The sequence below is a fragment of the Lycorma delicatula genome, chromosome 12 (assembly GCF_047948215.1).
Source record: "Lycorma delicatula isolate Av1 chromosome 12, ASM4794821v1, whole genome shotgun sequence".
Classification (NCBI taxonomy): Eukaryota; Metazoa; Arthropoda; class Insecta; order Hemiptera; family Fulgoridae; genus Lycorma; species Lycorma delicatula.
The window spans coordinates 63,189,945-63,203,954 of NC_134466.1; the positions used below are offsets into that span (position 1 = coordinate 63,189,945).

Here is a 14,010-nt window from a genome sequence, read left to right on the forward strand (position 1 = left end):
TCTTAAACCCAAAGTTGATTATTTTTGGCATTATTACATACTTTGAAACTAATTAATTGATTTTCAAAACTCAGAGTCATTTTGTTCACATAAAAGTGGCTAACGTTTTTGCAAAAGGAGGTAATATAATAAAACTGTGTATTACCGGGATATAAAGTGAAAAATTAACATTAGCCGTTTTAAAATTTGTGAATATTTTTACATTGTAATATTTTGTTTATTATACAACGTTTGTATAAATATGTGTATGAAATATTATTGTGATTTTTCTATTCGATATGAGATATAAAGTTTTCATTAATAAAAACAAAATGGAAAAAAAGGAAAACGAAGGGGAAATTGATTGTTCATCTAGAAACGTAGAATCCAAAATTGTATAGCCGCCCCACCATTTTAGGTACATACCTGCATATTATCATCATAAATTAAACAATTATTTAGCAACTACGTGTTTTAAGAAAAGAAAGTATTTCAGCCGATTTTGAAGTAGAGAGTTCTAAATTTAAAATCCTAGTAAAGACAGTTAGTTACTTTTATATGTATTTAAATACTAGATCGTGAATAACGGTGTTCTTTGGTGATTAGGTTTCAATTAACCACACATCTCAGGAATGGAATACCTGAGACTGTACAGGACTATACACTTCTTTACATTCATACATAACACCCTCTGAAGTAGTACTTGACGGTGGTTCCGGAGGCTAAACAGAAAAAGAGAGAGAGAAAACACAACTAATAATAAAACTAATAACAATTAAAAAACTGTTATTCATTTTGTTATGTTACCTTTGATAAATATCTATTACTGTTTTACATGTACATCCTTTGGCAGATGGATTCTTAATATACCATTGTTCGTAATAATCACGAAATACTTCTTCGCGAATAAAACTGTTCGTTAAAATTTCATTCTTGCATAATAGCGGTTGAAAATTTTTCATCTCTAATATTACTAAGTAAGACGTAGCAATCGTTTTATGTAGAGCTAATTCGTATACAAATTCTTTATCATTTATTATTTCCATAAGATGTGATGTAATGTGCATATCCCAACATTCCTCTTCCAAATATGATATTATATTCATGACACATATTATACACACTGATACCAAGTACATTTTTTCTGCAGACACATGTTTACGTACTGTGAAAAATAAATAAAATTTAAATTAAAAACAGTTCAAGCTATATATTCAGATATATATATCTTACAAATATAAAAAAAAAATTGGGGAAAATTAATATGAAACGGCTAAAAAACCTACAACATAAATGCAAAAGACTTAGTTGTAGGTAACAGATTTAAAAAAAAATTATTATTCCTAAATCCTTTTGAAGAAAATAAAAATTAACTTTTTTAGTGATGCCTTCCCTTTTAACGAATTTTGAAAAAAACTTATACGATTAAGTTCCCATATATAGAAATATTTAAGCAAAATTTGAAGTAAATCGGTTAAGTTAATTCTGAGATATAAGGCTAAATTGTGTGCGAGACACTTATGTTCATACTGACGCACATGCATACATATATTATTTTGATGTAGATGAACTATTTGGATCCTAAAACGATATCTAATGATTTGCATACATCCCGATGCCCCATTTTTGAAATGATCACTATACTTTCCCCTGTAACATAGCTATTCTAGCTTTAATCATCGGAAAAATAGTAGATAACAGATATGGGTAGATATGGTATCCAAAGATAAAAAAAGAAACTGCCCCATCATTTATGTGAATTGTTTGAGGAGAAACCGTGGTAAACGTTGATTAGACCAGCATCACAGAATTTTTTTCTATCAATGCATAGGCGAATCGCCTATTCCGGTTTACTCTTGTTATAATACATAACAATTTTTATGAGATGATTCGCATATCCTATTTTACTCATAATACTCCACAGAAACGATCTTTTAATTCTACTACAAACCTTTTAATAATCAATGAAGGAAAGATGCGTTTGTAAGTTAAATTCCCGTCTTTTTTCTATCAATAATTTCAAAGAGAATACATCGTCAACACATGATCGACCCTTCTGGAAACTTGCCTGCTCCTGCAATAACGAAAAATCAGTGATAGAATGTAATCGATCATTAAAGTTTTTCCATATATCTTATGCACCGTATTCCGTAGACTAATACCTCTATATTTTAATGCAACCCCTCCATAATCTGTCACCCCTCTCAAAAACGGAAATAACCTTTGCTTTCCTTCATTCATCAGGTATTGTGCAACGTGTCCAAACAAATATAACAGTCTGGACTTAAAGAATATACCATCGCTTTAATTTGTTCTGAGGTTATATCATCTAATCGTGCTGCCTTTCGGATTTTTATGGACATGGTAGCTTTTTGTAACTCCTGAAATGTTATTTCATTCGCTCTCTTTATATATCTCCTTTTCTGATTACTTCTGCAACCTTTGGATCATACTACAGATTTTTATAATGTTCTACCTAATGACTTTTGAAATTAAATTCAAACAAACTGTTTCCCTTTCTTCCTGACTGAGATGTTTCATTATTTTATAAGCAACAGCCTGTTGCCTGTGAACATCTTCTATATTACTGACAAATCTAACCCATGATTGATCATGTAATTACGAATGACATCCTTAGCAGCAAATCGCTTCAACTTATAAATCTCCAAAGCTTCAGGTGTTCCTTTCTGATGGAAACAAACAACAAGCCCTCCACTTATCATCAACTGCTCGCTATCTCTTTATTTCATATTCTCAACGTTGTCATTCTCACATTTCCTCTATCTTGTCCAAATCTCGATCTTAGACAATGTCATGTAATCGTCACTGTTTAAATCCGGGCATCTGAATATATGAATGTTTCTAACCTGTGAAGACATGCGCCGATTAACAATCACATAATCTATCAGCGGTTTAAGACCTCTTGCTGATAAAGTGTATTTGTTAATATCTTTTTCCGGAATAAGGTATTCTTCGTTTTTAAACTATTGATAATTGCGAATTATTTCAATTTCAAGCCATTTTCATTCAAATAACTTTTTCCAAACGTGGTGGTTATATCATCAATAGGTTGATTACCTTCTCTAGGTAAGTCGCTTGACTTTGATCCGTGCTAAGTCCAGGGAGTTGGTGATATCTTAAGGAATTTTTAATAAGCACCGCTGTACTTTTATGTGCCCTACCATCCGAATGATTTGTCGTATATACAAAGTATCCTCGATGCCGAAGATAGTTCCGATCACTGAAGTGTTCTCTGAGATAAGGATGATATCTTAAGAATTCCGTTAGGATGAGAACCTCTAACTTCTCTCGTCGATTAGTTAAGCCATTGATGTTCTAAGTAAAAAAATTAAAAATCTAGCTTTATGCAGATTTTGGTGATCACTAGTTTGAATAAGCATATAAGCTCCATATTTGTTGAATCAGGAACCCTATGTTAGTGAACAGCTTCTTCAATAAATAATTAATTAAAAACGAAAAAATGTATGCGATTAAAACTAATAATGATTATTTGAAATATAAATGCGTGAAATGTTACTTAAATATATGAAATACAATATACAAAAAATAACCACAAAATGATTCACAATTCAGTAGGTTTTAGTAATGATAATTATTTAAGCATATATTAAAATTAACATTACACATGCTAAAATCCAATCCCACGTCCGTACAATTACATTTACGCACACGTCCTGGACGGGCAACTACATACTTCTGTATTTTCACTTATGTCGCCAACGGGGCAATAGTATTGCTCAGGAGGTCCCTGTGGAGTATGGGATTGGCGATCCCGTCTGTCCGAGCTGGTTGCAGTTGTGCTTCTCTGATTCAACCGTCAAAACCCGACAATCGACACGGCTATTCAAACAAAGCCAAAACGATGGGACTCGTAGCCATTCAGGTTGTACTAGAAGGTACGCTAAATACGTCCAAAGGGTAGTTATGTCTAGGAAGTGCACAGAAGACGAAATTGTTGACGAGCTCCATGGATAAAGAGTTGTTGCATTGATTGAACACGCGTCACACGGAAAAGTTGTATCTTCCGCGTCGCACGTCCTGACTTTTAACAAACCCAAGTGTCCAGAGAAAATTAAAGCTGGATTTCATAGATTAGATGTTCGTTCTTTCATTCCAACTCCATTGCAGTGTTTTGGGTGTCAGAAATTCGGTCACAAAGTAGCACGATGCGTGATAAATCAAATCTGTTTTTGTGGCAAGACATTGAACACTGATGAACCGTGCAGGATCAACGTTTCTAAGTCAATTGTCATTTGCACTACTCTACGAGATCGTGAAACCATCCGATTTTCATAGAAGAGATAGGAATTCAGAAGATTAAGACAATAAAAAAAGTCAGCTCTTCGATGCTACGAAAATTGTGCTTAGCAGATCGCCGAAAGTTGCGTTTAATGCTGAGGTTTCAGCAGCTCCTGCAACTTAGACAAAAAGACGTAATCTCTGAACTGGCACTAGCTCTAGTAAACATGTATTATTAATGATAAACTGAAAAGTCGACCGACTAGAAAAACCGGTATAGATTGGTAGCAAACGTTATTAAAACAAAGATTTATTTTCAACCGATGAATGAGACTTCAACCAGTTGTAAAGCGAAGGAAAATGATGCGAAAGCTCAGAGGAAGGTTGAACCAAACGCATCGTAAGTCAAGGTGTAGATCGAGAAAATTTCTATTCAGGGAATCAAGAAGGAAGAGATAATGAAGATGGAAAAAACAAAAAAAAACGATGACTTAAGGGTAAACCTAGGCGATAAATAATAAGTATTTAGTTAATCTTCTAAGTTTTTGGATGAATTTTCATTAAGGATGAGTTTTTAAGAATTGCGGGATTATTATACGAGTTTTGACAGGTATGACAACATTCCTTTGAAATCAAAATATATTTTTAAAAGGCATGGGCTCTATACAACCTTGTCATCTTGCGTTCTTTTGGGGTTTCTAATGTCCTATGGAAAATCTATTTCTAGATGATCTGTTTGACAAGGTTAATCTTCTGACTAGTTCGCTAATGATTTTATAGGGAGAACACTTTCTTTTTTTTTTTGGGAAGGGAAAAAAGCTTATGACCGGCCATAACAACCACCCAAAAAAAAAACCCATATTAGTATATGTACATATAAGTACATATTGAAAGGGATGTAGAAAATTTAGTTATTATTACATTTTTTAATTATTATTATTATTATTATTATTTAAAAATTCATCGATAGAGTAATACTACTGTTTTTCTGTAAAAGAAAATCTTTAAGATGTACTTTAAATAATTTGAGCCAAATGTATTATAGTATATGGTTCAATAATTTGTTATAAAAGCAACGAAAGGATAATAAGGCCCTTTCTCGTTACCCGAAGACAGTGATGGGTGCTCCCGCAGAAATTTTTTTTCTGAGCTTTTTCAAGGACATGGTTAAAGTTTTCTTTAAAATAAAAGAACCGAAAAAATGAAACAAATAGAATAGCTGGAAACAGGATAATAGTCTAATTCTACACTTTATCACATTCAAGAATATGGTGCAAGGTTTTTAAGCACATTGTTCTTAAAAACCGTATTCAGTTTAACCGAATATATAATAAAATGTCAATACAGGAAATATTTTTAGTATTATTAGATAATAACTTAACTAAATGTCCGCTTAAAAACACTACAGTCCAGTGGTGCTTAATTTAAGTTTCTACGTACGCAGAAACAAATACATAGTTTTTACTAACTACCTTCTCTTTCACCCTTCCAGCCTGTTTTTGGACAGATTTGGTAATCAAAGAGCCCTTGCTTTTTCCGCCATATTTTAATCACTATTGAAAAAACAACTACATCGGTTTTATATTCCTTCCACCGATTAAATTTGAAAAGGAAACGAACAAGGAACGTTACATACACATACGGAGTAAAAAAAACTACCTTCCACCAATACGCCAGGGTCGGCACTGCGGGACCGACAGTGTTCTCTCTCCCTCGCTGCTTTCTATGTGCGCATGCGCACAATAGCCAAACACTACTCCGCTAGAACTGTGAAGCGCACTGTTCCATACAAAGATTTTTGCATCTTTTTCATAAACTGGGGAATGGCTATTGACATTAAGCTTAAGGATTACATATTGTACAAGTATAAAGAAAGAATTAAACAAAAAAAGAACTCATTATATTAAATGTTACCGATAATATCAAAAGGAAAAGGTGGGTGCTGCAGTTCTACAGTGCCGATACGCGAGCTACCACTGCCCAAAGAATTGAAATGAGGTATAGAAAAATAGTTGTGTTGTCTGGTTTTGTAGATACAGAAAATTTTAAAAAGATAACTTCAACATTATCGAAAGGATTTCGTTAACAGATATTTTCTTATTATAAAATACCGTGTCTCAGCACGTTTCTCCCGTTTTCTAAGTTTTAATTTAAAATATTTATACCAACAGAATACTTACTTTTTGTATTACTTGTTTAAAGTACTAAAATATAATGTAGTTTTTTCCTGATTTTTTAAATAAAAAAAACAAATGTTATTTTATTTAGCACTTACCTTTATTACATCTTCTTCAGTTTCTCCCACTTTTTTGAAATACTTATCCATTCTGTGTGCGCATTTAAAAAACAAATAATGGTTTACAACGCGACGTTTCTGTTTAAAATATCCGCAGAACAAATCGCTTAACGAAAAATATTCTTTTTGATTTGTATGACCCAAGTACTAACCGCGCCCGACGTTGCTTAACTTCGGTGATCAGACGAGAACCGGTGTATTCAACGTGGTATGGCCGTTGACTGATTTGTATGACCCGAAGCTCTTATATCTATATTGTAACTTTTATCTTTACATTTATCACACGGTTCAGCAACTATTCTACAAACCAGAATTGCCATTATGATGAGTATCAATAAATTCTGTAATCGAAATTATAATGAATGCAATTAACATATAAGATGTAATTAAATAGTACTTGTTTGAAAGAGTAAATTTACCCAGCACAATCTACTGCATACTAAGAAATCGAGTAGTATTTAAGAGCGTAATATTTGGTTATTTCCCGTTATGTCAGTGATTAGATAACAATTTTCTTACGTAAATGACTGACATGATTTTTCGTTATAGCTGGTATTTTCGAATATTAGAGATGTAAAAAGATATGTTTAATTTTATAATTCTTTTCATACTGATGAAAATGTTTACTTCTAAAAACATTGTTTTTATTTTTTTTTATACAACATGCAAAGGAACTATTTAGTAATAATAAAGTTAAACAAAGTATTTTAACCGAAAATGTTTACCGATGAAAATTAAAGAAATAAATCTAACGAAATATTTTTGTTTTAATTTCAAATATTTTTCCATTCTGCATTTGTGAAGATTGTCTTTTATGGTTTTTAATACTTTGGATGATTATTTTAAAGGATTATAGAAAAAAGAGATTTACAAAAAAGTAATTGGTACAAAGTTTTATAAGATGCATGGAGAACTATCATGAATTTCAGTTCGTTTTACATATGTGTAGAAAGAAAACGATTTTGTAAATTCAAACTGAAGAAAAATATAAGATGGATAAAAAAGTTATTCATTTTTTAATTAATAAATGTTTACATAAGATGTCGATTATAATTTTGGTATTCATTGTTTGAAAGTGATATTTAAACGTTTTCCTGACGGAAATGTTGTGCCTGAACGGGTTCGAATTTCGGTCAGGCATGGCATTTTTCATACGCTACGAATTTCCATCGAGCTAATGATCATTACAGCTGATGCTTGTAAAACTCAAAAGAAAAAAAAAATACTTTTAATATTTTTAAAATTGTTTTTTTTTTGTTTTTTAATTTTAATAAGATTTTTTTCATGGAAAAAAGGGATTTTTATGAATAAAAAGTTTCATTTTCAATTCTTAATAATATTTAATATTTTAAGTTAAAAAATACCACAGAGAAACATTTTTAGAAAATTTATCAGTCATATAATTATATATAAAGATTTGTTTCTAACAAAACGAGGTACTTTATGACCGTGCTATAACGAGGTTACGGTTAAAACGCGGATAGAAGGATGTCCCCCCCAAAAAAGAACCGTAATTAAATGTAAAAGAAAAGATTTCTACTAGTTAGTAGATATATAAAAATGTACATTAACTACGTATAAATATTTAGTAATAAACTGAAGAGAATAAATAGATACGCTAATACATTTAGCTCTATGAAATTATACGTAACTGTTAAAAAAAGGGATAAACTCCAAGCAGACAAATATAACGTCCTAGTTTATCAAATATCTGACTTAAATCTAAGTGTTAAGTTATATACGTTTAGATGTGTTGTATTGTCAGAGCATGGCACGAACTGCTGGAAGATCTTGAAGTAAACCCCTGGAGGGCTGCTTACAAACCGGTCATGGACCGATTTGGACGACCAGTCCCCTCTCATTCTAGTGTGATGGCGCTACGAGTTGTACAGGAACTCTTTCCAGTAGTTCGAGTCAGAATGAAGAGAGATGACAATTGAACACAACTTGAGGTTCTCGATCGGGGAGCTCAAGACTGCTGTGGTGACATTTCCCCCTCCCCCCCCCCACACCAACAAGAGTCCAGGACCAGATTTGGTTCCAGGTAAAATAGTCAAGAAAATGGTGGCCAGACACCCCTGGATTGTGTTAGACGCCTTTAATCAGGCTCTAGAGGGCTCTTGTTTCCCAGCGTGCTGGAAAGAGGCATTACTGGTTCTGGTACCTAAGAAGAAGGATACAGAGATGGTAGGGGTCACGTATCGACCAATCTATCTGTTAAACACGATCGGTAAACTATTTGAAAGACTGATTGTTGATCGTATATTGGTGGAGTTAGAAACGACAGGTAGATTCTCCCCTAGACAATACGGTATTGAGAAGGAGAGGTCCACGGTAGATGTCTTACAATACGTAACTATCTGGTCTGCAGGTCGAGCGGGTGACACCTGGCGTCGAAAGAGGATTCCTTTAGTGGTCCTCCTACACATCAGGAACGCTTTCGCCTGTCTCCCCTGGCCTGTATCAACGAAGCATTACGAGAAAGAAATATTAGTAATTATCTGAGAGGCATTATAAACTCTTATCTACGCCAGAGGAAAATACATATATGTACCAAAGCGGACAAAATTCCGGTAGAGATATTCGTGGGGGGTTCCACAGGGGTCGGTCCTTGGGCCATTCCTGTGGAACTTGGCCTTCGACGGAGTATTGAGACTGGAGTTTGAAGGGGACGCCGAACTGATAGCTTATGCTACCTGGCTCTCCTGGTCGCCGGCAAGACGGAACAAGAAGTAGAGGATTGTGCATTAGCCGCGGTCGATGGTATACAAAGGTGGCTTGAAGTGAGAGGACTGACATTATCGCCTAATAAGTCATCGGCGGTCGCCTTAAAAAGCAGGAGAAGAATCAGAGAAATATGAGTCAGAGTAGGTGACATGATAATCCCCACATCTAGATGTATTAAATATCTAGGCGTGTGTTTACAAACCAGTAGCCTATATACGGAGCACTTGAGCAGGGTAACGCAGCGACCCTGCTACCTGCGACCCTGTAAGCTGAACAGGCTCATGACCAGACACAGGGGTCCACGTTCATCGAAAAAGAGACTGATTTTGTCAGTTGCAATGACAATTATTTTATACGCGGTTTCGGAGTGGGCCGAGGCCTTTGATAAGAAGAAGAAGATCTGCTCTGCACAGCAGAGCTGCGATAAGAATTGTGTCTGCATATAAGACGGTATGAAAAAACACACATGGGAATAAAAAAGGTGATTCACGAAGAATGTAATAAACTTTCAGGATATGTTCTACTGGTGAAAAAAATCTGATGTGAACACCGCATGACTTGCACGCCTATTAAATTACATATACACATTTTTAAAAGTACATCAAATTTTATTTCACGAATAACTTATGATATTTATCATTTTTTTATTATTAATTATTATTTATTTGAAAAAATATTTTTATAATCAGAGGTTAATAATTATTAATAAATCAATATATATAAATTTTAAAAAAAGTTAAAAAAAAGGAAATGAAATCGGACTCGAACCGATGTGCCTTCCCCTTGTAAGATCCAAATAATTTTATTTTGCTTTAACTCTAAAACCAGTGAAAATAAGTACCACTTATGATATATAGTTGAAAATCTCTCAATGGAAGCTTATAACTGTAGTTAAGAAAAATTCAAAAATCCAAATATTTTGAATTTTGGCCTTTTTTGAACACTTTTCGTTCAAAAAAGCCCAAAAAGTTTTTTGAGTTAGCGAGATGCACACATACGTATAGATGTCACGCCTAAACTAGTTAAACTGGATTCACGGATGGTCAAAATGGATATTTCTGTTGAAATCTGAAAACCGAAATTTTTCGCGATTACAATACTTCTTTTACTTCGTACAAGGATGTAAAAATTAAATAAGTTCATATAATCATAAAGTCGGAAACGCTTCTTAAACCGTTTTTTTGGGTCCGAAAAAGTGTTTTAAAAATCTTAATGAAATGAATTAATTGATAGATGAGAAATTCAGTTACAAAATAAATCAGAATAAAACAATGTTAATAAAAATTTATAAGAATCGTGCGTAAAACTGAATTAATTATTAATAAAGGGAAACAAATATAACAGAATTCATAAATTATTACGAAAGATCGAGGAACTGTAGCAGAATCAGAAAGAAACAAGAACAAGAACGGCGGACATTCATTCAAAATAGTGAACCCATTTTAATTGAGGATGATCTAAAATAAAATTATCAAACGTATAATTACTAAAACAACTTATCTAAACATTAAAAATATCCAAAAATAATTCATTTATAAATAGTTTTAAAGGCTAAAAAATAAATGCAATTACCTGTTTTAATAACATGTCTGATATGTTATAATTGGTGAGAATTACTTTTATTCGAAGAAAGACTGAATCATTAATAACGTAATAAATGGTGTTATAGATAGCTTAATAATGTAGATAGCCGGTTAAATATTTATTATTAGAAGTAATCTTTTTATTTAATATTTTCACATATTCGTTTCTACTGTTATTAAAACATGATAATGAAATATTTTTCCATTAATTGTTATTGTCTTACATTAAAAAGAAAAAAAAAACATGAAATTAGCGAGATACTAAGATTGTAAACTTACTTATATCTCTTTTTTTTAAATAATTAAGTATTAATATAAACAATAATAAAAGGCACATTAATATGCAAATCTGATTTTAAAGTATATTTACTATGTAGATCATATTATTCTTTTTATATTAATTAACTCATGATAATGAAGCCGTATTGTTTATAACGTCAATACAGAATCAACCATTTTTTTGAAAAATAATATTAAAATATTTAACGGGAAGAAAAACGATTTTCCATAATACTTCAAAGATAAATACTTCAAAAATAATACAAAGATATTGAGTTTTTAAATTAATATTCTACTGTTCTTTTCTTTACATGTTGAACGCAAATTTAGTACTGAAATTAAATGCGGTAATAAGTAACCAGGGGAAAAACATGAATTTTTATTTTTCGACAATATACATAATAAAATGGCTACGGAAGTATAATGCCGCTTCTCGTAAACCGAAGTATTCTGTTTTGAGTACACGAATACAGTTCCACTGCCTGGTTTGGTAAATTTGGATATTATTATTTATTAAGAATAAGTGATCATTCTTTGTAGCAAAGAATATAAACACTTAGATAAATAACGTAACTAATTTTCTAAATACAGGCTACATAGGAGCCCATACATAAACAATTCCAGCCGCAGAGCAATTTGTTGGTTGTATAAACTGTATTCATTAAGTAATGCCGCATAACCAATTTTAATAATCACTTCTTTTAATTTCAAAATCTACACTTAATTAATTAAATATTACGATAAGTTATAATAATATATGTTTTGAGTTAAATTCATATTAATTACGTCTAGCTAGAACAATAAAAATTTAGTTGTTACTAATACATCTTAAAAGAAAGTAAATTCATGTAATTAATTCTAACAACAATTAAAATCAGCTGGTTCATTAAAAATAAGAAGAAAGAAGAAGATAACAGATGTTTAAATTAAGCAAGAGGACAAAGAAAACAAATGAATCTGAACAGCCCCAGTAATAATCTGGCAGCCCATTTTTACTTCCTTGTACGAAGTAAAGGAAGTATTGTGATCGCGAAAAATTTTAGTTTTCAGATTTCAACGGAAATATCCATTTGACCACCCCTGAAACCATTTTGACTAGTTTTTGCGTGACGTCTGTACGTATGTATCTCGCATAAATCAAAAACGATTAGCCGTAGAATGTTGAAATTTTTGATTTAGGGCTGTTGTAACATCTAGTTGTGCACCTCCCACTTTGATTGTAATCGACTGGATGAAAAGCGTCCAAAAAGCTCAAACACCAAAATATTTGGATTTTGGACTTTTCCTTAACTGCAATTATAAGCTCCCAGTGAGAGCTTTTCAACGATATATCAGAAGTGGTACTTATTTTCATCGGTTCCAGAGTTATAGCCAAATAAAAGTTTAATTAATGAAATATTTGGATCTTACAAAGGGAAGACAGGTAGGTTCGAATCGGACTTTTCTTTCTTTTTCTTGTTTAGCCTGCGGTAATTACCTATCAGATAATACTTCAGAGGATGAATGAGGATGATATGTATGAGTGCAAATGAAGGATATAGTCCTGTACAGTCTCAGTTCGACAATTCCTGAGATTTGTGGGTTATTGAAGCCCAAACACCAAAGAACACCGGTATCCATGATCTAATATTCAAATCAGTGTAAACATAACTGGCGTTACTAGGACTTGAACGCTGGAACTCTCGACTTCCAAATCAGCTGATTTGGGAAGACGCGTTCACCATTAGACCAACCCGATGGGTTTCGAATCGGACTTAATTTCGTTTTTTTAACTTCTTTTTTTTAAATTTAAATATATCGATTTATTAATAATTATTAACCTCTGATCGTAAAAAACTTTTTACAAAAAAAAGAAGTTATTAATGAAATAAAATTTTATGTACTTTTCATTAAAAAAAAAAACGTTTATATGTAATTTAATAATCGTACAAGGAAGTCATGTGGTGTCCACAGCAATTTAAAAAAAAATGGTAGTATAATCATGCACGTATGTACTGAGCTTAATTGAGTTTATGTTCACAAAATTTTGAGCAAATTTAGCCCAAAAAGCCATCTACCGTCTAGCTGAAGTTATTGGTTACAAAATTTTACCGACAAATTGCTCAATATACATGAGTATCTGTAAAAAGTTTCATCAGAATCGATTTGTTCAGTCGAAATTTATTAAGTTTCAAACATGCCAACACACCTACAAAAACGTTAGCCTCCTTACTGCTTTATTTTATCGGGTCACGAAATTTCAGAAAAGAAAAAACTACTCTCCATTTATGGATTGATTACCATACTTTCCTTCTTGCGCGTAGTTTAGTAATGCCGGAAAAATTAAAATAGAAACAGTGGATTTTTAAAAAATTGTTTTGTCTCATGGGTTCGTTATATTTCAAGAAATATAAAAACACGAGTGTTATTTTTTTTTTGTTGAAAGATCGCAACTTTACTTCTGTTAATTTAATATATATATATATATATATATATGATATAAAATGAATAATTTATAAAAATTACATGTGCTATGTTTTTTACCGGGGTTCCTGTATTTTAATCTAATGAGGCTTACACATGAATATTTGATGTTACTATATGCTATGAATATTTAAATAAATGAATAAACGTACGGGCATATCGTGTCGAAAATACTGTCAGCTTTTTTCCCATAGATAGTACATACTGATTTATTCATGAAGTCATGAATTTAAAATAATTTTTTTTATCAATTGATAGGGACAGAAATACTTTTTATTCCCTTGAGAACTTCGGTACAAATATTATTCAACTTTTTTCTGAAAATTTGTATTGAACTTTGATTTGAACAACTTCTACGAATGTTACATTTATCTATAATTACATTTCGAACGGTTAGTTTTTATAATTTTTTGTAATACAATT

General features: G+C 32.1%; 1 long non-coding RNA gene across 1 annotated transcript; it reads right to left on the reverse strand.

Annotated features, from left to right (window-relative positions):
• Nucleotides 1-232: 232 nt before the first annotated feature.
• LOC142333077 (uncharacterized) lies at nucleotides 233-11,107 on the reverse strand. Its single transcript, XR_012758513.1, has 3 exons — nucleotides 10,835-11,107; nucleotides 6,515-6,566; nucleotides 233-1,144 (listed from the first exon to the last, which is right to left on the reverse strand). It is a non-coding gene; the product is annotated as an uncharacterized LOC142333077 (long non-coding RNA).
• Nucleotides 11,108-14,010: the final 2,903 nt, after the last annotated feature.